The 21,525-nt window shown below is 36.0% G+C and overlaps 1 protein-coding gene across 1 annotated transcript in view; it reads left to right on the top strand.

Moving 5' to 3' along the window:
• THSD7A (thrombospondin type 1 domain containing 7A) overlaps positions 1 to 21,525 on the top strand; it is a 417,169-nt gene that overhangs the window by 300,067 nt on the left and 95,577 nt on the right. The gene's annotated exons all lie outside the window — the stretch shown is intronic.

Raw genomic sequence — 21,525 nt, 5'->3', positions numbered from 1 at the left:
AAAAAAAAAAAAAAAAAAACCAAACAAACATAATTTCTTTCAGAAGAAGCATTGTTTTATAAGCCAGAGTTATTTTTCCAGAGTTATATGGTTGTTTTGTTTTGCTTTTTTCAACTCTCCACCTGAATGTTATGTTTCTGGCGATTTATCAAGCTACAAGCTTGAAAAGAAAAATGTATCAAAGGTCAAGTTGCTCATAAATAGGTTGCTGAAATGCCAGAAACAATTATACTGCATGGAAGAGTAATCCCCCAAAGAAATTGAATATCCAGTATGGGAAGTTTTATCTGCACTGTATAAATTTCTCAAATTTATACTATTGATGACTTCCAGATTATAATATACTACATACAATTGGTACATTTTAAGAGTAGATTATGTTCTCAAAGGAAACAAACGTGTGCTTTGGAAAGTGTTGTAGTACATAGATATAGGTAAAAATCTAAACTCACTTATTATACCATGTTTTAATCAAGTACCTGCCAGATACTTGTGTCTGAAATGTATCATGTTATGATGGAGAGAATATGAGCTTTGGAGTCTAGGAATATGCACTTGAAATACTGTGTCTGCATAAAGTAGCAGATGACTTGGGGCAAGGAGGAAAAAGCTATTTGATTCTCTATTTCTTTTTTTTTTTTTTTAACATGTATTTATTTTTGAGAGACATAGAGTGAGCAAGGGGAGGACAGAGAGAGAGAGAGAGACAGAGAGAGACAGAATCCGAAGTAGGCTGCAGACCCAGGCTCTGAGCTGTCAGCCCAGAGCCCCATGCAGGGCTTGAACTCACGAACCCTGAGATCATGACCTGAGCCGAAGCCAGATGCTTAACTTACTGAGCCACCCAGGCATCCCTTGATTCTCTCTTTCAAATGTGCAAGATGTGATTTAAAAAAATATTCACCTCTTGACTTGCTATGATGATCATTTGCTTGGTACATAGTTGGTATTTAAAAGTGTTTCCTTTCTTTTTATGTAATAATCAGCACGAAACTATCATAGATTTTTAAACAGTAAAGCATCAAAAGGATACCTGGGTGGCTGAGTCAGTTAAACCTCCAACTCTTGATTTCAGTTCAGGTCATGATGTCATGGTGTGAGGTCCAGCTGACAGCCCACTTGGGATTCTCTCTCTCTCTCTCTCTCTCTCTCTCTCTCTCTCTCTCTCTCTCTCTCTGCATCTCTCTCTCTCCCCGCCTCACCCTTCTCCCTACCCCCTCCCCATCCTTTCTCAAAAAAAAATAATAATAATAATAAATAAAGCAAAAAAAAAGGAACATCAAAGAAATATGTTAGTTCATCTCATCTTATCTTGTAAGTAGAATCAGATTGGAGGTTCAAGACTCAGTTGTGTTAGGTTTTTTGTTTGTTTTACTTTATCTTCTTCTGAATTATGATGAGAACACTGAGAATTAAGAGGACAGGACTTCTAAATCAGGTGTTGATTGCACCCAGGGATTTTATTCATAATATTTAACAAAATGTTCACAAGCATGAGGCACTCACATTGACCCACCCGTCTGGGCAGATGCCTTGATCAATTGCTTTGTCTTTAAAAATCAGTGTGCTGGCCAGCTGAATAGCACCGCCACAGTTACATGAGAAAAGTGTAAAGTATCCTTAGCCTAATCTACTTACTTTTCAATTTTAGAAAATATTTACTCCTGTAAGAGCAAAATCCCCATGAATGTAGATCCCATGAATGTTTTCTTCTAGATTTCGGATCAAATTATATTATGTGTGTATTGACTTAAGGGTGTGTATGTGTGTGTGTGAGCAGCAATTGTATTTTATTGATTCATGATTAAAAATACTTGTAACTGGGGCGCCTGGGTGGCTTAGTCGGTTAAGCGTCCGACTTTCGCTTAGGTCATGATCTCGCGGTTCGTGGGTTCGAGCCCCACGTCAGGCTCTGTGCTAACTGCCAGCTCAGAGCCTGGAGGCTGTTTCAGTCTGTGACTCCCTCTCTCTCTGACCCTCCCCTGGGCATGCTGTCTCTCTCTCTCTCTCTCCTAGAAATAAATAAAAAACATTAAAAAAAAAAATACTTGTAACATAAACCAGAAGATATTACCCCCAAATGGCCCTGTTAGGAAACCTCTACTATAAAACTTCATTACTTCCTTCATAGATGACTATGAAGTAAAAATGATCCCACTCTGATTTACTTATATCTCCTTAAAGTATCTAAATCATTGCTTTGACGCAGGACTTGAGATAAACAACAAAAAGAGTTATTTGAGATAAATTAAGATGGTACAATGGGTCACCATTATTTATTTTTAATTAAATATGTACATATAAATTCCAGTCACAAATAAGATGATGAGAATTTGATTCCGTTATACTTATATTCAAACTTATTGGAGTTTAATCAGGAATAAGTAGATCACATACCTTCGACACACTGATGTATCAGAATCATTCAGGAATCTTTATTTTTTTTTACCTCCACCTATGTTGATGTATAATTGACATATGACATTGCTTAACTTTAAGATGTACAAGGTGAGGCACCTGAATGGCTCAGTCGGTTAAGCATCCGACTTCGGCTCAGGTCATGATCTCACAGTTTGTGGGTTTGACCCCACATCGGGCTCTCTGCTGACCGCTAGCTCAGAGCCTAGAGCCTGTTTCAGATTCTGTATCTCCTTCTCTCTCTGGCCCTCCCCTGCTCATGCTGTCTCTCTCTCAGAAATAAATAAAACATTAATTTTTTTAAAAAAAACATATACAAGGTATTTATTTGATGCACTTCCATATTGCAATATGATTCACCATAGTGTTAGCATTATGTTAAGTGAAATTAAACAGAAAGACAACTACTATATGATCTTACTTATATGTGGAAGCTGAAACTTGTAGAAACAGAGAACAGAGTGGTGGTTACCAGAAACTGGGGGTGGAGGAAATGGGGAGATATTGGACAAAAAATACAAACTTCCAGTTAGGAGCTGGATATGTTCTGGGGACCTAACACACAACATTGTGATTATAAACAGCATTACTGTGCTGTATATGTGAACATTGCTAATAGAGTAGATCTTAAATGTTCTCACCAAAGAGAGAAAGAGAGAGATGGTTTTATGTGATGTGATAGAGGGGTTTAGAATTTTTTGTAACTGAAGAAATAATTGACATATCACATTGTATTAGTTTCATTTATACAACATGATGGTACAATATTTGTATACACTGTGAAGCAGTCACCACAGTAAGTCTAGATACATCCACCATATACATAGTTACAAAATTTCTTTTTCTTGTGATGAGAACTTTTAAGATTCATTCTTTTAGCAGTGTTCTAATATACAATAATGTATTATTAACTGTCCATCACATGCTGTCATTGCATTCCCATGACTTACTTATTTTATAACTAGGAATTTATACCTTTTAACCTCCTTCACCCATTTCACCCACCCCATACCCCTTGGTAACCACCAGGCTATTCTCTGTATTTTTGACTTCGGTTTTGTTTTATTTTGATTTACTTATTTGTTTTGTTTTTAGATTCCACATATAAGAGAAATCATATGGTATTTGCCTTTGTCTGACTTATTTCATTTAGTATAATGTCTTCAAGTTCCACTTACATTGTTGCATATGACAAGATCCCACTCGATGTTGTGGTTGAGTAATAATATGTTGTTTTGTATATATCTTCTGTATCCAACCGTCCATCATTGGTCACTTAGGTTGTTTCCTTATGTTGATTATTGTATATAATCCTGCAGTGAACATGATGATGCATATGTCTTTTTGAATTAGTATTTTAACCCTTGGGGGAGTATATGCATCAGTAGTGGAATTGCTGCATCATATACTGGCTCTATTTTTAATTTTTTAAAGGAATATCCATACTCTTTTTCACAATGGCTAAACCAATTTACATTCACCCCAACAGTTCATGAGGGTTCCTTTTTCTCCTCCTCATCATCAACACTTATTCTTTCTTGTCTTTTATATTCTAGCCATTCTAACTCATGCACAGTGATAATCTTATTGTGGTTTTTACTTGCATTTCCTTGACAATGAGTGATGTTGAGTATCTTTTCATGTGTCTTTTGGCCATGTGTATGTCTTCTTTGGAAAATGAAGTCTGATCCAAAAAAAAAATTACTGTCAAGAACAATATCAAAAAGCTTACCACCTTTTTTTTCTTCTATGAGTTTTATGGTTTCAGTTTTTACACTGAAGTCTTTAATTCACTTGGAGTTAAGCTGTGTATGGGCTATAATTTTTTTTGTATGTGGCTATTCAGGTTTCCCAACAAGATTTAGTGAAAAAACTATCCTTCCCCATTTTTTTGGTAAATTAATTGACCATATATGTGTGAGTTATTTATGGGGTCTCTATTCTATTCCATTGATCTATATGTCTGTTTTCATGCCAATACCTACTATTATGATTACTATAGCTTTGAACACAGTTGGCAATCATGGAGCGTCAGACCTCCAATTTTATTCTTTCTCAAGATTGCTTTGGCTTATTCAGGGTCTTTTGTGGTTACATACACATTTTAGGATTTGTTAGTTCTGTTTCTGTGAGAAATGCCATTGGAGTTTTGATAGGGATTGCATTAAATCTGTAGATTGTTTTGGCCTATATGCACATTTTAACAATATTGATTCTTCCAATCCATTAGCATGGAACATCTTTCATTTATATGTGTCTACTTCAATTTCTTCCATCACAGTCTTTTTCAGTACAAGTTTTTCACCTCCTTGGTTAAACTTATTCCTAGACAGTATATTCTTTTTAATGTAATTGTAAATGGGATTTTCTTAATTTCTCTTTCTGACAGTTTATGCTGTTGTGTAGAAATGCAACAGATTTTTGTGTATTGATTCTGTATTCTGCAACTTTACTGAACTTATGTAGTAGTAACTCTAACAAATTTTGGGTGGAATTTTTAGGGTTTTCCATATATAAAATCATGTAACTGTAACCCATGAATACTGACAGCTTTACTTATTCCTTTCCAATTTTGATGGCTTTTATTTATTTTTATTTCCCTATTGGTCTGGCAAGGGTTTCCAATACTGTGTTGAATAAAAGTGGCAAGAGTGACATCCTTTCTGGTTTCTGATCTTAGAGCAAAGACTTTTAGCTTTTCACTATTGAGTATGATGTTAGCTGTGGGCTTGTCATATATGGCCTTTATTATGCTGATGTTTGTTTCCTTTATACACACTTTGTTGAGAGTTTTTATCGTAAATGAATTTTGGTTTTGTCAAATGCTTTTCATGCATCTACTAATGCATTTTTTTCTCCTTCATTTTGTTAACGTGGTATATATCATGTTGATTGATTTACAGATATTGAACCATCTTTTCATTCCAGAACAAATTCCACATGATCATGGTGTATGATCTTTTTAATGTATTGTTGAATATGGTTTGTTGGGGATTTTTGCATCTATGCTTATTGGAGATATTGGCCTGTAATTTTCTTTGTTGTGTGTGGTGTCCTTTCTGGAATTTTCATTAGTAATGCTGGCCTCATAAAATGAGTTTGAAGGCATTCCCACCTCTGCAGTTTTTGGAAAACTTTGAAAAAATTAGTATTAATCTTTTAAATGTTTGGTAGAACTCACTATGAATTACCTGGTCCTAGACATTTGCTTATAGGGTGTTTCTAGATTTCTCATTCAATCTCCTTACTAGTAATTGGTCTATTAGTATTTTCCATTTCTTTATGGTCAGTCGTAGAAGGTTGTATATGTTTACAAACTTATCCATGTTGTTGTTGACATATAGGGATTCATAATAGTCTCTTATGATTCTTCATATTTCTGTGATGTCAGTTGTAACACCTCTTTCATTTCTTATTTTATTTGATCTGTTTTTTTTCTTGGTCATTCTAGCTAAAGATTTATGAATTTTATTCTTTTCAAAGAACCAGCTCTTAGTTTCAGTAATTTTTTTTAGTCTCTACTTCATTTATTTCCTCTCTGTTCTTTGTTATTTCCTTCCTTCTACTTTGTGCCTCATTTGTTCTTTTTATAGTTGCTTGAGGTATAAAGTTGGACTGTTGGAGATTTTTCTTCTTTCTTGGGTATAAACTTAAATGCTGTGAACTTCATTGTTAGAACTGCTTTTGCTGCAGGCCATACATTTTGGTGTATTGTTTTTCACTTTCATTGTCTCATGATAGTTTTTGATTTCTCATTTGATTTCTTCATTGACCCATTGGCTGTTCAGTAGCATGTTGTTTAACCTCCATCTACTTGTGATTTTTCCAGGTTTTTTCTTGTAGTTGATTTCTAATTTCATACCATTGTAGTCAGGAAAGATCCCTGATATGATACTAATCTTTTTAAACTTATTAAGACTCAAGGAAAATTCCATATGTTCCTATACCTACATACTCCACCCTGTAACTGGCCCCTCACCACTGCCTCATAGCAGACAGTCTCTTCTTTGCTGTCCTGTCTGCTGTTCCCTTGCAGTGTATTCAGTAAACTTCTGTCTCCTTTTAAAAAAAATTACTAAGACTTATTCTTTGGCCTAACATGTCATCTATCCTTAAGAATGTTCTATGTGCACATGACAAGAATGTATATTCTGCTGGTTTGGGATGGAATGTTCTGTATATATTAAGTCCATCTGGTCTAATGTGTCATTTAAGGCCAGTGTTTCTTTATTGATTTTTGGTGTGGATAATTTATCCACTGATGTAAGTGGGGTCTTAAGTTCCCTTACTATTATCGTATTCTTGTCTATCTCTTCGTTTACGTCTGTGAATATTTATTTTATATATTAGGTGCTCCTATGTGCGTTATATAAATATTTGTAAATTTTATATCTTCTTGGGTTGACAACTTTATCATTATGTAATGCCCTTCTTTGTTTCTCGTACAATCTTTGTTTTAAAGTGTATTTTTTCTGGTGTAAGTATAGCTACCCCAGCTTTCTTTTGGCTTCTATTTGTATGGGACATCTTTTTCCTTCCTTTACTTTTAGTCTGTATGCATCCTTACATCTGATTGGGTCTCCTGTAGACAGCATATAGCTGGCCAGCTTTGTCAAGGCAGAGGAAGAGTACAAGATATCGCCTGCCAGCTTTAGTGGGGCACAGGGAGAGTGCAGAAATGGTGTTGCCAAAACCTCTGTCTCTGAAGAGAATCTCACCAGGCCCCTACCCCTCCAGTAGATGCTTGAAGATTAGTAAGTAAATCTTCTTCGCATATAGGCTGAGTGCTTTACAAACTGCTCATTCTGCACTGGGCCCTGGGGAGAGTGAGCTTGCTTACAAGCCCTTCAAGAGCAGTCTTGCCATTCACAGCAACCTGCCCAGGGCTCATAGACACAAGCCCTCTTGGTTTTCAAAGCCTGTTGTTTGGGGGGACTATCTTAAGGGTTGAGGTATCTGTTATAGAGGTATAGGAGTTAAGAATTGGGGTAACTGATAGGTAATACGAACTCTTTGATCCTCATGAAAAAGTTTCAGATTTGTGAAATCCCTCCTGATTGTGGGTTGCTGTGCTAGAGGTAGAATGTCTGATGAGACTCAAACTTTCTTGCCTGCCTTGATATGGCCCTTTCCTTGCCTATATGAAGTATGTGTCAACTAGTTTTCAAGTCACTTTCAGAGGGAGTTTTTTTCTATGTAGCTGTAGATACAGTGTATCTGTGGAAGGGAGTCCATTCAGGATCCTCTTATGTTGCATCTTGAACTGTCCCCCACCCACCTAAGGATCTATTTTAAATGAAAATTTCTAAGACCTTGCTTGGTAGATCCTGTTGAGTAGTTCTCTGGTAGGACCTAAAGACAGATGTATTTAGAAGAACCTCTGCCACATTTGGAGCTAGAGTAAATTTTTTATCTTTTTCCAGTCCCTATTCTCACTGTCCTTTAATTTTGACATCTGTTAACTGCTTCTTCTTGGGTTTCATTTTGACCCATCTAAGACTAACCATCTCCTTTTTTATCAGAACAATATGAACCCTTCAATGGAACTCTCAGATTTTCTTTTTGCAGATATTTATTAGTCATGGTTTGCTTTTGTTTGTTTGTTTGTTTGTTTTATTTTAACAGGGACTTTCTATCTCAGGTATTGAACTGATGATGCTCCTTCTCTATCAGGTGCATACACTTTTATTACAAAGTCTTACAATTGCTGTTAACTCCAAGATGGCCCTGAGCAACTTTCTATAAATGTTAACTGTTGATGAAATGAGCTGGGAGGTCCTAACATGTTTGTGGTTTTCAGTATGAAAGCAAATAGCTTTCAGACCAATAAATAATATAACACTTTCCCCATCTTGAAACTTCATTTTTCCAGAGATCATTTTCTTGTAATTTGCTACCAGACATTCCACTATCACTATGAAGATAAAAGGGGCAAATTGTGACTTAATCTCCTATAGCTCTCAACCTAGTGTTTGTTTAAGGTCCAAACTTACAGTGTTTCTCCATGAGGTCATCACAGGACAGAGTGGAAGATTTCGGAAAACTTTAATGATGATGATTAATTCTTTGAACTCATTTCTGCTTCAGAGCCTTCCCACGTAGTCCAAACTCCTACCTTTTTTACTGCCTCTCTTCTTTATTTCCAGTTCATCTTTCATTCCCTCAAAACTCTGTTCAAATTTCACTGTCTTCAAAATGTGTCTTTTTATAAACTGTGCCATGCCTAATCATCTCATAAATCAGTCTCTATTGGTAACCAAAATTTTACACTGTGATTATTGGTGCATATTTTTATGGGATAAACATAATATCTGCAAATCATTTGGTCTTATTAATCCTGGCAAGATTCCAAAGTCTAAATATATGTCTCTTTACCTGGTTTTACTTATTCGTAATTTTGCTGTTACACTGTAGACTTGCTCTTTGAATGACTATCTGTGGGATAACTATGCTTTTTATTTATGTGATTATATAAAAGATCCCAACATATAGGAGTGTGGAAAGAGGTGGCAAAAATTGCTTTAAACAAGAACATTTTCAAGTTGAGATTGGTTTTTAACCTAAGCCTAAAATGTTGATATATGTGCAGAATCATCCATTTCTAGGCAGTAGGGTCTCCTGGGCCTAGTCTGATTGCAACTTTACCTAGAACATGGCAAATGGACTTGTTAGACAAGATAGGTCAAGTGAGGGCAGTTGGTGGAATGTCTTAAAACACAACAGACACAAATGTATGCTTGATATAGAGAACCAAAGGCAGTCAGTTGAGGGTATAATGTAATCACAGCAGTTTGGTTGGCAGACTATTTGGTTGATAATTTGCAGGATAGATTGGAAACGTGAGACTCCCTTAGGGAAAGACCTGAAACCAAGACCTGGGGAATAAAAAAAAGGTGGGGCGGGGAGGGGAAGCCATTCCAAGGGCCCCCATCCAAAGAGAGCCCTGCAAGCTTCCGTGAGGAACTGACTGGGATAGAACCTTCAAAATGCACCGGTGTGATGGAGGGTGAGGCTGGAGAGATCAAAATAGGAGTTGTACCTCATCACAGAGCAAATGGAATTCTGTTGCAATACTTGTACTATCTATTTACATAAGCTCTTAAAGTTAAATTAATTAAACCAATATATTATAATAAATGAGACTATTTTGTTGATTGTATTGATAACTACTCTTCAGAATGACCCTACTATATAACTCATTTTGTAATGTAGTTCAGTATAACTACATAACACTTCTGGAAGCAGCTCTTTTTTTTCTTCTTGTCTAGAAGATGCTGAAGGCTTGAAGACTGAAAATAGTGTGCAGCTATTTTGCTTACAGTGTTTAAGTCACTGTAGGGGCGCCTGGGTAGCTCAGTCGGCTAGGTGTCTGACTTCAGCTCAGGTCATGATCTCACAGTTCCTGAGTTCAAGCCCTGTACTGGGCTCTGTGCTTACAGTGTGGACCCTGCTTAAGATCTCTCTCTCTCTCTCTCTCTCTCTCTCTTTCTCTTTCTCTGTCTCCCCTGCTCATGCTCTCTCTCTCTCAAAACAAGTAAAAAATAAAACTTTAAAAAAACTCAATGTAAATGATTTAATCCATCAAGAGAAACGGCACTAAAGGAGCATTATGGGATGCCTCATGTCTTGGTGCTTCTTCTTACCACTGTGAGCTCAATATTCTGTAGTATAACTTTTAATTAAAAATTGTATTGAAGGCCCAAAGTCCTCTCTAACTCAACTCTAAATAATTTTGAGACTATAACATATAACAGTTAATACTTGTAATTACACAAATTGGCTTTTCCTGAGTTTTCTATATTTCCTCACAATCTTAGCACTTTAACAAAAGAAAAATGTAAAACTACTGAATGATCAAGCTTATGCAATCAGACCAGTAGAATTTTTCTTACTTATACCTTATAAGTTATGGTAAATAAGTCTGCTTATAAGCAGAATTAGGAGAAAATGATAAAGCACATTAATTCAAGTTTGCTGAAACATAGTGGAGCACCTCCATTCTTATCATGGTGTGGGAGGAATGGTCAGTTCCACCACTGAAAGGAGGTGAAGAAAGTGGGCATAGTGTTGTTACAATAGAGAACATTTTTCAATTATGTACCAGACACTGAGCTAGGCACTTAATTTTTAAAAAATCATTTAATATGTGTAGCAGTACTGATGAGTTTAGGGGGTCGGGGGGTTGGTGGTTCAGAGCTGATGATCAAGAAAGAATTCTTGAGAACATCTTTGGTGTGAAAAGGTGAAATTACTAAAGTATGGGTACAGGACCTGTGGGCAGAAGAGCTGCCCCAGGACCTTGAGGATTGACTAGTTATATACTATGGAGTTGGAGAAGGTAAAGTCTAGGGAAAGTTTCCAAAGGGATTTTCATATGCTAAAGAAGACTCACAGGATCCTGGAGGCCTAGCACTTGTCAAGCTAAGGTTGTTTTTCCTTCTAGGAAAGCATTAACATTAAGATAGTAGGGAGTTCCTTTTCTCTGCCTGCCTCAATTATTTGTCATTCGACTGCAGATTATAAGAAATTTTAATTTTCTCTGTCATTTCCTTCTGCCTTTGTTCCCCACATCACTATGGAGAAGAGTGTGGTACTAAGGACTCCAGGAAACTGAGTCTATAGGTTTCTGGAGATTAGGCTATTGATAAAATTGCCCTTTTCTTGTAATTTACTCAGACATTTGTAAACCAATGGAGACCCAAGTCCTCTATGACTGTGATCTCTATCAGTTAATGATGTGTTTTCTTTCCTTTCCTTTGTCCTTTTTTTGAAAATTTTTAGTGTTTTATTTATTTTAGAGAGAGAGAGAATAAGGTAAGGGGCAGAGAGAGGGGGAGACACAGAATCCAAAGCAGACTCTCAGAGCCTGATGCAGGGCTTGAACTCACATACTGTGAGATCACAAATGGAGCTGAAGTTGGACACTTAACTGACTGAGATACCCAGGTGCCCCCCCTTTTTTTTTTTTGGTTTTTTTTTTTTTTGGTTTTTTGTTTTTTGTTCTTGGCCAACCATGAGTGCTTGAGGAATATCACAACATATCCCACCTGGTAGGGGTGGCTTGTGCTAGTTTGTCCTTTGCTTTCAGCTTTCCTTATGGTCCCTCATCAGTACCATAAAATAAATACTATTATTATTAGCTTTTATTCAGTAGATTACAAAACTGAACTTTAGAAAAAAATTAAATAATTTGCTCCAGGGTATGTAGTTAATAAGTGGTGAAGCTAGAATTTGAACTAGGGAAGTTTGACTTCTAGTGACTAAAAAGGTAAATTTGGAGGAGGTGAAATTAACATTGTCGATATTTTCAAACACATAAATAATTAAGAATAATGAAGCCACAAGAAAGAAGTACTCTAGAATCTCTAGAATGAAAATATGAAATAAACAATTCTGGGAGAAATAAGAACAAATAAAACTTTGTATAAGTTAAAATAATGCCAGAGATAAGGTTATTATTTGAATTTTCTGGAGTTTCCATACTGCTTTTAAAAACATGAGTCTCAGTTCACTTTTTAGTCTGAAAATACACAAGGCTGAATAGTCTAGGACTTTCACAAATAGATAACAGGAAAGGCATAAAAATGAAGTATTAGTTTCAGTTAAATGAAATTAAACATGTCTCACATTTTTATTGCAAAATATATGTGCTTTAAGTTATATGCTTAATATATAACACACAGAAAGAACATGCTTAAAAAATGTGTCACGATAGTTGATGTTAAGTCATGTGCCTGATGTCAGATTTCATGAAGTATAAACATGAAGATTTTTTTCTTTTTTTCTGCCCAATCCCAAGTGAGATCCTCCACCTGCATTATTAGGAAAGTAAATCATGGATATAGTGATAGTTGTTTGCCTACATGTATGGTTTAAACTAGGAGTACCTTAAATTCAATGAAGCATAAAAATGCAGAGATGTGATTGGATTTAGCCCAGTATTTTCATCATTTGTTTATAACAAATCATGTTATTTACTATACTTTGTTAGAATGGGCTTCATCTCAAAAATGAAATTAAAGATTATGTTAATGACCATATCAGGGCATGGATTTGGAAAGTGGATACTGACAGGGAAAGGAAGGCAGCTTTTTGTACTTGAGGGTCACCTGATTCATTTTGCAGGACCACAAAGGAATGAAAACACAGATAGAGACTTTAAGTAACACAAAATGATAAAAGGGAAGAAAACATAGTGAGAAAATAAAAGATACATTTATTGGGAATGGAAAGGTTTTGAAGAAGATGATGAAAGAGCAGGGAAATGCTAAAAATAATTATAGTACAAAGATTCTAGATTGCTTAAAGGTATTTAAAAGTTAGTAGGTAACTGCATAGATTTTTTTGAGACAAAAAGAGAAGATTAAATTTATGGTAATGTGAATTAGTGATGTGAATTAGTTTCAAAAACTGCACCAAAGTTATACAAGTAAAGAAGACTTTATTTTAGACTATTACAATAGAAACTGAAATCAACTCCACAGAAACAAAGGCAGGAATGTTTTTAAGTATTGTATGAATTAGTGAGAAAGCAATTGAGGACAGCAGGGAAGAAATTGATGAATAGGATGTGTTTGCTGAGTACATTGAGTTACTCCTGAGTTTGGAAATATTTTTCTCAGTGATAGGCCATGTATGTTTGCTAACCGCTACCCATTGAAGAAGTTGGAGACCTACTATCCTACTAAGACTGAGGTAACAGGGCACTACCTCCTTTGATGTTCCCATGTCAAAGAGAAGGTTCCCAAATCCTAAAGAAAGACATTTCCACATTTCCTGGCTTGTAAGACTGAGAAGAGGCTAGAAGAAATTTACATGAATTTCAAAGGGGCAGAAAAAGAATTTAAAATTGCAAGGCGTTTTGTTTTGTTTTGTTTAATAAATGTCTTAAGGAAGATCAGGGGCCTAGAGACAGGAAAGAACCTGTCAAGTTCAGGCAAGCTAAGGGTAATGTTAAGGTCGTCTTGATCAGGATCTAATAGACTAAAAGTTGAAAATCTATACACACAAGTGGCCTTTTCAAAAGAGCAAGGCATGTCCTGGGATTTCTAAACCATTTTTCCCCTAATCCAGCAAACGTTTACTGCAAAAGTCTTTAGTTTTGATAGTAACTTAACCAAAGAATTCAGATATAAAAATATTGAATAAGACAAAATCCCTGGCCAGAGGGTTCTCTTAGGCTAGTGAGAGGTAAAGGTGAGTGAGTAAACAATTGTCAAATGTCTTTAAAGTGATATGTTTACAGTGTTGTGGGAACAGAGCATGTAGAGCACAAGTCCATCTGGGGAACTTGAGAAAGTCAGAGAAGGTCCGCAGAGCAAGATAGCCCAGTCCTAAAAAGTGACTTAGCAAGAGGGTAGGGCAACCAGACATGAAGAACGGTGTACACTAAATGGCAAAGGAGTGAGAAAGCAGCATTTCAGTTCATAGAGAAGCAAATAGCTTTGTATGGATAGAATGTAGGGAAAACGTGAGGCAGTGACAGGAGATGAGGATTTCCTATGTCCAACTAAGGAATTTGGCCCTCAGCTAATAGGTAGACTTATGTTTGCATTTTAGAAACATATTTTGAGGGTCAGGATGGGTGATGGGCTATAGGGTGAATGGTAGACAGCAGGAGATTGGAGATAAGTGTACAACTGCCTAGAAGAAAACATGGGGTCAGGAGATGATTAGCACATTGAATAAATCAGATTCACTACCTGGATGTGATAAATGAAGGATTGCAGGGGTTAAATATTATTTGGAAACTTCCCATGTAAGATGAAGAGATATGAAGCTTCTCTTCAACAAGAGGAACAAAGAAAGAGTTATAAGACTCCATTCACAGGTCTTTTACTTCAATAAGCTGAGAGTGATTCCAGACTTATATATCCTACAGTTGTTATAAAGTTCAGCTAAGATTGTTATATGAAAATGTTTTCTGAAAAGATCCAGGCAAAAACAAGACTTTATTCTTTTCCTATCTCAATTCTTTTGTGAATTTGTATTGGTTATCAATAAATAAGTAAATATACAAATAATGACTGCCACTATCAAAAGTCAATATGAATTTTTAAGACAATTTCTGAAGAATACGAAAGACATCAACAACTCAGTAATATTTCTCAGGATTGCTATAGTGTTTGTGTAAGTCTGGCAAGGAAAATCTGTCCCAAAAATATAGTAGTAGAGGCTTTCCAAACAACATGCTTTTTAAAAATCTTGACTCTGTATCTAGTTTCTCTCTACTTTCATGTCTCCCTTCTGTTTACGCCTCTCTCAATTCCATTACCTTCATGAGTTTTGATTCTTCAGTATCTTCTGGATGTATATTGTACATAGTACTACCATGGCTGCCGAAATCAACGATCACGATCTGAACATTTCTATGATTAAAAAGAAATTAGAATAATGCAAGGAACATTTAGGGAATAGCGCTGAACATGTATATGCTTTACATTAAAATACAATTAATTATATTTTTACTGTATGAATGTTGTGTTCTTTGCTCATCTCCTAAGCTATAAAAACCTTGAAACTATAAAAACCTTCATAAACTAAGATTTATCTTTTATGTTACATTTAAGCTCTAGAACAGTGAATCCAATAAACATTCAGTATATACTTTTACCAAGAAAAAGAAGTGTATCCTTTGATCGCTCTTCTCATTTTGTTTTATTTTTATGGAAATTGTTGTGAATTTTTAGTGTAATTACTTCAAACAGATGTTAAATTCTCTTATCCTGATAATAGGAACACAGTAAAATGAAAGGAGAAGAGTTCATGAGTTTGGTGAATTTCATGAAATAGCCCAAACAAAGGAAAAATTTGGAGGTTACTTTAAAAATGTCAAAATACATGTTTAAATTGATTAAATGATGAATTATTAAAAATATATTCTTAAAACTGTATTTATGAAGAGATAGGAAGGCACCCACTTAAACATTGAAGTCTTGTTTTGAGTTCATAAATATAACTAAACCCAAGTATACTCATTTTATTTCTCAGCCTTTTATTTAGGTTTTTATAAGTTTAAGCCAGATATGCTTTAGGTAAGCTTAGTTAAGGCTTCAAAATAAGACAGAAGTTGTAATATGTAGTCATTCATTTCTTTCTGTGTTATATATTTCATGTAAAATATGCATTTTTGTAGGTTTAGTTAAGGTGCCTAGAGCTTCATGGGTGGAAAATAGAAGTCACATAAATATAAACCAGTCCTTTGAAACTTTTGTGTGTGTAAATGCATGCCAAAAAAAAAAAATATATATATATATATAGTATATTTAATACACAAAGACAAGTGTAAGGATTCTAAACGACTTCAAGTTGACTACTTAGCTAAGAAATTGTCTTTAGAAAGACTAAAGAAGGAAAACCAGGTTGCATTGGTGTCACCTACATGAACTGTAGAACCACATCATTCACCGTTATGATAATTAGATTTGTCTGCCCAGATTTCTTTGGATGCACACTCAGATAATCAAAATCTCAAAAGGTTCTATAATGGGGACGTATGGTAGTTGAAAATGTGATAAAAGTAGCATAGTAGATATAGAAAAATGGAATTTCCAAAACACTCAGCAGTAAAATTTTTATTCCTCTATATGGAAAAAATTTACAGTAACCTATTATTTGGATATGTACATACATTCTCTGAAATAATGTCATGCAAAACAGTTCTTATCTAATTAAAATAGTGTTTATCAATCAAAAACAGGTTTTAATAAGAAGAGGAGGGATGAAATTAATTTCTGCAGCACTAATAAATAGAGACTTGGTTTCCAGGCCCACTTTTTGTATGAATAGTAAGATAGAAGTTACACTCATAGAAAGTGACTGGAAAGACAAATTATGAAATTACCTGTGATAGCCATAAACCCAGCTTTTCTTTCCTCCCTAATGTTTCCCTGATGACTTGTGCCTTGAGTGCTCCTGGGGATTGAGCTTAAAAGAGCATACTTCATGGGTGCCTGGGTGGCTCAGTCGGTTAAGCATCCGACTTTGGCTCAGGTCATGATCTCACAGTTTATGGGTTCGAGCCGTACATCGGGCTCTGTACTGACAGCTCAGAGCCTGGACCTGCTACAGATTCTGTGTCTCCCTTTCTCTCTCTGTCTCTCCCAATTTCATTCTGAGAGTCAGTTTCTCTCTCTCTCTCTCTCTCTCTCTCTGTCTGTCTCTGTCTCTCTCTGTCTCTAAAATAAACATTCAAAAAGAAAGCACACTTCCTAAGAGTTCCAGTTAGTGGTCAATTAGTTGAGTTGATTAAAACATCTGTCAAAAGCAAAGTCAGAGATCTAAATAATTTCATATTTTCGCAGACCCACTGCATTTTTTCAATGTTGTAAACCAAAATAGAGAACTTTAGACATGTCAACATGCATATGCTTTGAATTTGACACATTATTTTGCCATCCCCATGCTTAATTGTGCCCTTAAAAACAATTTAGAGTGCCAGTTTCTTGACTTCTTTGTAGACAAAGACTCACCCGTTAGTAACTCTCTTGGCATCCTGACTTCTCCCTACTACCATGCCAGTTAAAAAAGTGGATTGGAGGGGCACCTGGGTGGCTCAGTCGGTTAAGCATCTGGCTTTGGCTTAGGTCATGATCTCGCCATTCGTGGGTTTGAGCTCCGAATTGGGCTCTGTGCTGACAGCTAGCTCAGAGCCTGGAGACTGTTACAGATTCTGTATCTCCCTCTCTCTCTGACCCTCCCCTGCTCACGCTCTCTCTCTCTCTTTCTCTCTCTCAGAAATAAATTTTTTAAAAAACATTAAAAAAAAGTGGACTGGAAGGATGCCTCAGTGGCTTAGTCCCTTGAGCATCTGACTCTTGATTTTGATTCAGGTCATGATCCTTGAGTCGTGGGATCGAGCCCCATGTTGGGCTCTGTGCTGTGAATGGAGCCTGCTTAGGATTCTTCTCTCTCTCTCTCTCTCTCTCTCTCTCTTTCTCTCCCCACCCTTCCCCCATTCACATGTATATATACACTCTCTATTTAAAAAAAATGTAGATTGGAAATTGGCTAGAATTGAGTTTAGATCTCTGCTTCTTTAAACTTCTGCTCTTTGAAATAGTAAGCTTAAACTTGCTGAGCTTCAAATATTTTTCCTTTAAAGTAAAACTTAGATGTTAATATCTATATCAGAAGGTTGTTATGGGTGCGCTTGGGTGGCTTAGTCGGTTAGGCATCTGACTTCTAGTTTCAGCTCAGGTCATGATCTCACAGTGTGTGGGGTTGGGCTCTGTGTGGACAGCCTGGGATTCCATCTCTCTCTCTCTCTCAATAAAATAAAATAAAATAAACATTAAAAAAAAGAAGGTTGTTGTGAAAGGTACAAACCCATTTATGTAATAAATGAGACATGGGGATGTAATGTACAACATGGTGACTATAGTAATTCAGTAATACATATTTGAAAGTTGCTAAGAAGGTAGATTTTAGAAGACTTTATCTCTTGAAAAAAATTATAACTATATGTGGGAACAGATGTTAATTAGACTTACTGTGGTAATTATTTCACAATATATGCAAATATTGAAGCATTATGTTGCACACCTGAAACTAATGTAAATGTTATATGTCAATTATACCTCAAAAAAAAAAAAACTCATTATGACAATTAGCTGAGATGATGTATGTAAAATTCATAGTACAATGCTTGACACGAGATGGGCAATCAGCCATGTTTCACTTAATGTTTTCCTCCAAATATACCTTATATAAAAAGAAGTATAGAAAGAAGTCCCACAGAGAAATGATTGATGTTAGGTATGAAATCCAAATGAACTTGTAGCTGCCCCTTTCAAAAGGCGATCTGGTCCTATTCAAAACACAAGAGAAGAAAGGGAGAAAAATCCTAGAGCAGTGCTTCTCAGATTTTATGTACATGCACATCACTGGCGATCTTTGTAAAATGCAAATCATGATTCAGTGGATGAGGTGTGAAAGACTGCATCCCTGGCAAAGGCCAGCTGGTGCTTATGCTGCCTACCCACTGAATACACTGCGTAGCAAAGTCCTAGAGCCCTTGAATGCATGGTAAGAAATATTTTACTTAAGTCTGTATTTGTCTAGTCCAGCATTCTATTTCCTGATACAACTGGTTAAAATTAATTCATTTGTCCATTTAACAGAAGGTTATTTAGTGTCTGTTCTGTACCAGGCACTGTTTTAGGTTCTGAGTATAAAATAACGAGAGATAAAGATCATGCCCTCATTGGGCTTTTAATATAGTGGTAGGGTCAGAAAATAAACTTGTAAACAATTAATTAAAAGTTTCCCATGGTGATTAAAGCTGTAACAAAAAATGAAGTCACTGTGAGACTCTGTGTGATCAATTAAGTTTCCTCTAGGAAGGAGACAATTGAACTAAAACCCAAATATTGAGAAGTAATCTGTGAGAAGATTTGAAATTTTCATACAAAATGAAGAGACAATGCCAAGGCCCTGAGGCAACGATGAGATTGGTCTGTAGAAGACAAGGGGGAAAAGCCGTAGTGGCTAGAACATAATGTAATTATTTGGATGCAAGACAATGATAAGCAATTGGGAGCAAACAGGGGCCAGAGTTTACCTGGCAAAGCTGGGAAGAGTGAAGTAAAGGCTGAAATCTAAGGAAATCTTGGAGGTTGGATCTAAGGTAAGTCTTAGTAGCTCCACAGAGGATTAAAATGTACTCTACAATAAATGTTAAAAAATTTTAAAAAAAGTGGGGGGCGCCTGGGTGGCTCAGTCAGTTAAGCATCTGACTTCGGCTCAGGTCATGATCTCGTAGTTCGTTGGTTGGAGCCCCATGTCAGGCTCTCTGCTGACAGCTCAGAGCCTGGAGCCTGCTTCAGATTCTGTGTCTCCCTTTCTCTTTGCCCCTCCCCTGCTGCCTCTGTGTCTCTCTGTCTCTCCAAAATAAATAAACATTTAAAAGAAATTGTAATGTACTCTAAAAGGTGGAGGGGAGGGGGCACCTAGGCGACTCAGTTGAGTGTCCAATTTTGGCTCAGGTTATCATCTCAGGGTTTGTGAGTAGGACCCCTGCATTGGGCTTCCTGCTGTCTTCACAGAGCCCACTTTAGATCCTCTGTCCCCTTCTCTCTCTGCCCGTCCCCCTCCCGTATATCCGCATGTGCGTGCTCTCTCGCTCTCTTTCTCTCTCTGAAAAATAAATATTTTTTAAGAAAAAGACATTGTGCCTGGCTAATACATTAGCCAGAAATACACCTGGCTAAGCAGAACAAGAAGAGTGAAAATGAGTTAACGTAAGGTATGGGACACAGGTTGAAAAAAAAATAACTTATAAAGTCAGAAGGGTTAAAATTGTGACTTCCTTAAGTTTATGCTACAAGAAAGAGAAATATATAACTTATTCTATGCAAATTAATCTTATAACAGCACACATATAGCACACTTCAATTGTTGCAGAATGAATTAAATTTTTCTGAGTAGAAATGATTAAGTAAATATTAATGAAGAAATAAAACTGTAATAATTCATGGCTGACTCTAGACTATATCCCCAAACTTGCCTGACTTTTCACAGGATACTAGAAATCAAAATGAAAGAGAGTAGATGGAATATTAAAAGTAGCAATGAAGAAAATAAGACATGCAAGTCCCCTCTTGTACTCATAAAAAAGTCTACTAGGAAAAAGAGTCATCATTATTATGTAAATTATAAAATATTAAATGCCTTGTACTGTAATGATTTTTGTACTCTACCTTCAGTACCTATAAATCGGCAATCTATCTTCATATTGTTTTACCGGGAGATAGGCCAAACCCTAAAGCCAATAAAATGAGAATTAAAAGAGATCACACAGATCATAGTAGCTAAAGAAAAATGGATGATATAATGATGAGTCCAACTGTCATTACAGTGAGTCTTACTAGTGAGCAAATCTAATAATTTAAAGCCTTGCCAATTAATGGCTGTTAGCATTCCACTTGACTTCTGATTGTGTCTAATGATTTAAAGCCCTGTAAACTAGTAGCTATTAACATGTTAGGGCATTTCTAATCGACTTTTGATTTTTTGCTTATTTTTCAAATATATGAATAAAAGGCTGTACATTAACATGATGCTCCCAACCTTCCATCAGTGAGGAAAAACTGAGTTGTTTTTCTAACAGCAATGAAGAATGGCACAATTAGTCAGTCTTTCTCCCCTGAAAGCATAATGGCCCAAGGCACACATTTCTGAGAGAGTCATATAGAATTATGGTCATATTTTGTGGCAACTAGAATTATGGTCATATTTTGTGGCAAAATAGTAGATTAACTTTTGGTTATTTGTGTATCATTTCACTCTGTTCCAATGACATCATTAGCACCTGACATTAACCAGCTAAACCATAGAGTTCATTTCATCTTCTATTTTGGTCATTTATTTGTAATTCTTTTGGTTATCTTTGGCATTTATTAACCTGAACAACATTTTCCCCCCATTAGCCTTTTGTATATCTCATTGTATTCATTCAGTAAATACTAAATGAGTGCCAACCTCTAGAGCTCCCAAGTCAAGGGAGGGAGTGGAGTGAGATAAAGCTGGGAAGAGAAACCACAGCCAGGTCATTCGAGGTCTTGAAAACTACTAAGATCCTCATCTCTGCCTTAAGAACAACAGGAAACTACTGAAGAGTTTTCAGTACAGGAGTGATACTATCCTCTGCCATTTGCTTACCTTATCGTGTTTCTCCCCCTTTCCCAACAGGCCTACCTTCATCAGTGGGTTTATAATGTTATCCTGTATTCACATTTCCTGGCTATTTTCAACTAACAAAATAATTTTATGAAAGATAAACATTGCCACCATACAAAAATAAATTCTTTGGGGGACAGAGAGAGTTTGCAAATAGAGATACCTGAGTTGGTTCATGAGAACATATGGTACATGTTATGGATAGAGCTGTTACCTGTAAATGATGACTCATTTCCAAGAATGCTGCCAAGAAGGGATCATAATTTGTTGATGCTCCTTATTGCAAGGCTAATATTATAAATATAAAAATCACTTACTGGGCAGCTATCTGTAATATAAAAATACTTTTAGCACTGTGCTTGATCGACATACTAAGCTTCTGATAATAAAAGAAGCCACACCGAAGGATATGTATTTATTTCTAGTGTT

The sequence above is a fragment of the Crocuta crocuta genome, unplaced genomic scaffold, assembly GCF_008692635.1.
Source record: "Crocuta crocuta isolate KB4526 unplaced genomic scaffold, BGI_CrCroc_1.0 scaffold292, whole genome shotgun sequence".
Classification (NCBI taxonomy): domain Eukaryota; kingdom Metazoa; phylum Chordata; class Mammalia; order Carnivora; family Hyaenidae; genus Crocuta; species Crocuta crocuta.
Note: the sequence above shows the minus strand (reverse complement) of the source record. Positions and strands in the feature narration are given on the sequence as shown.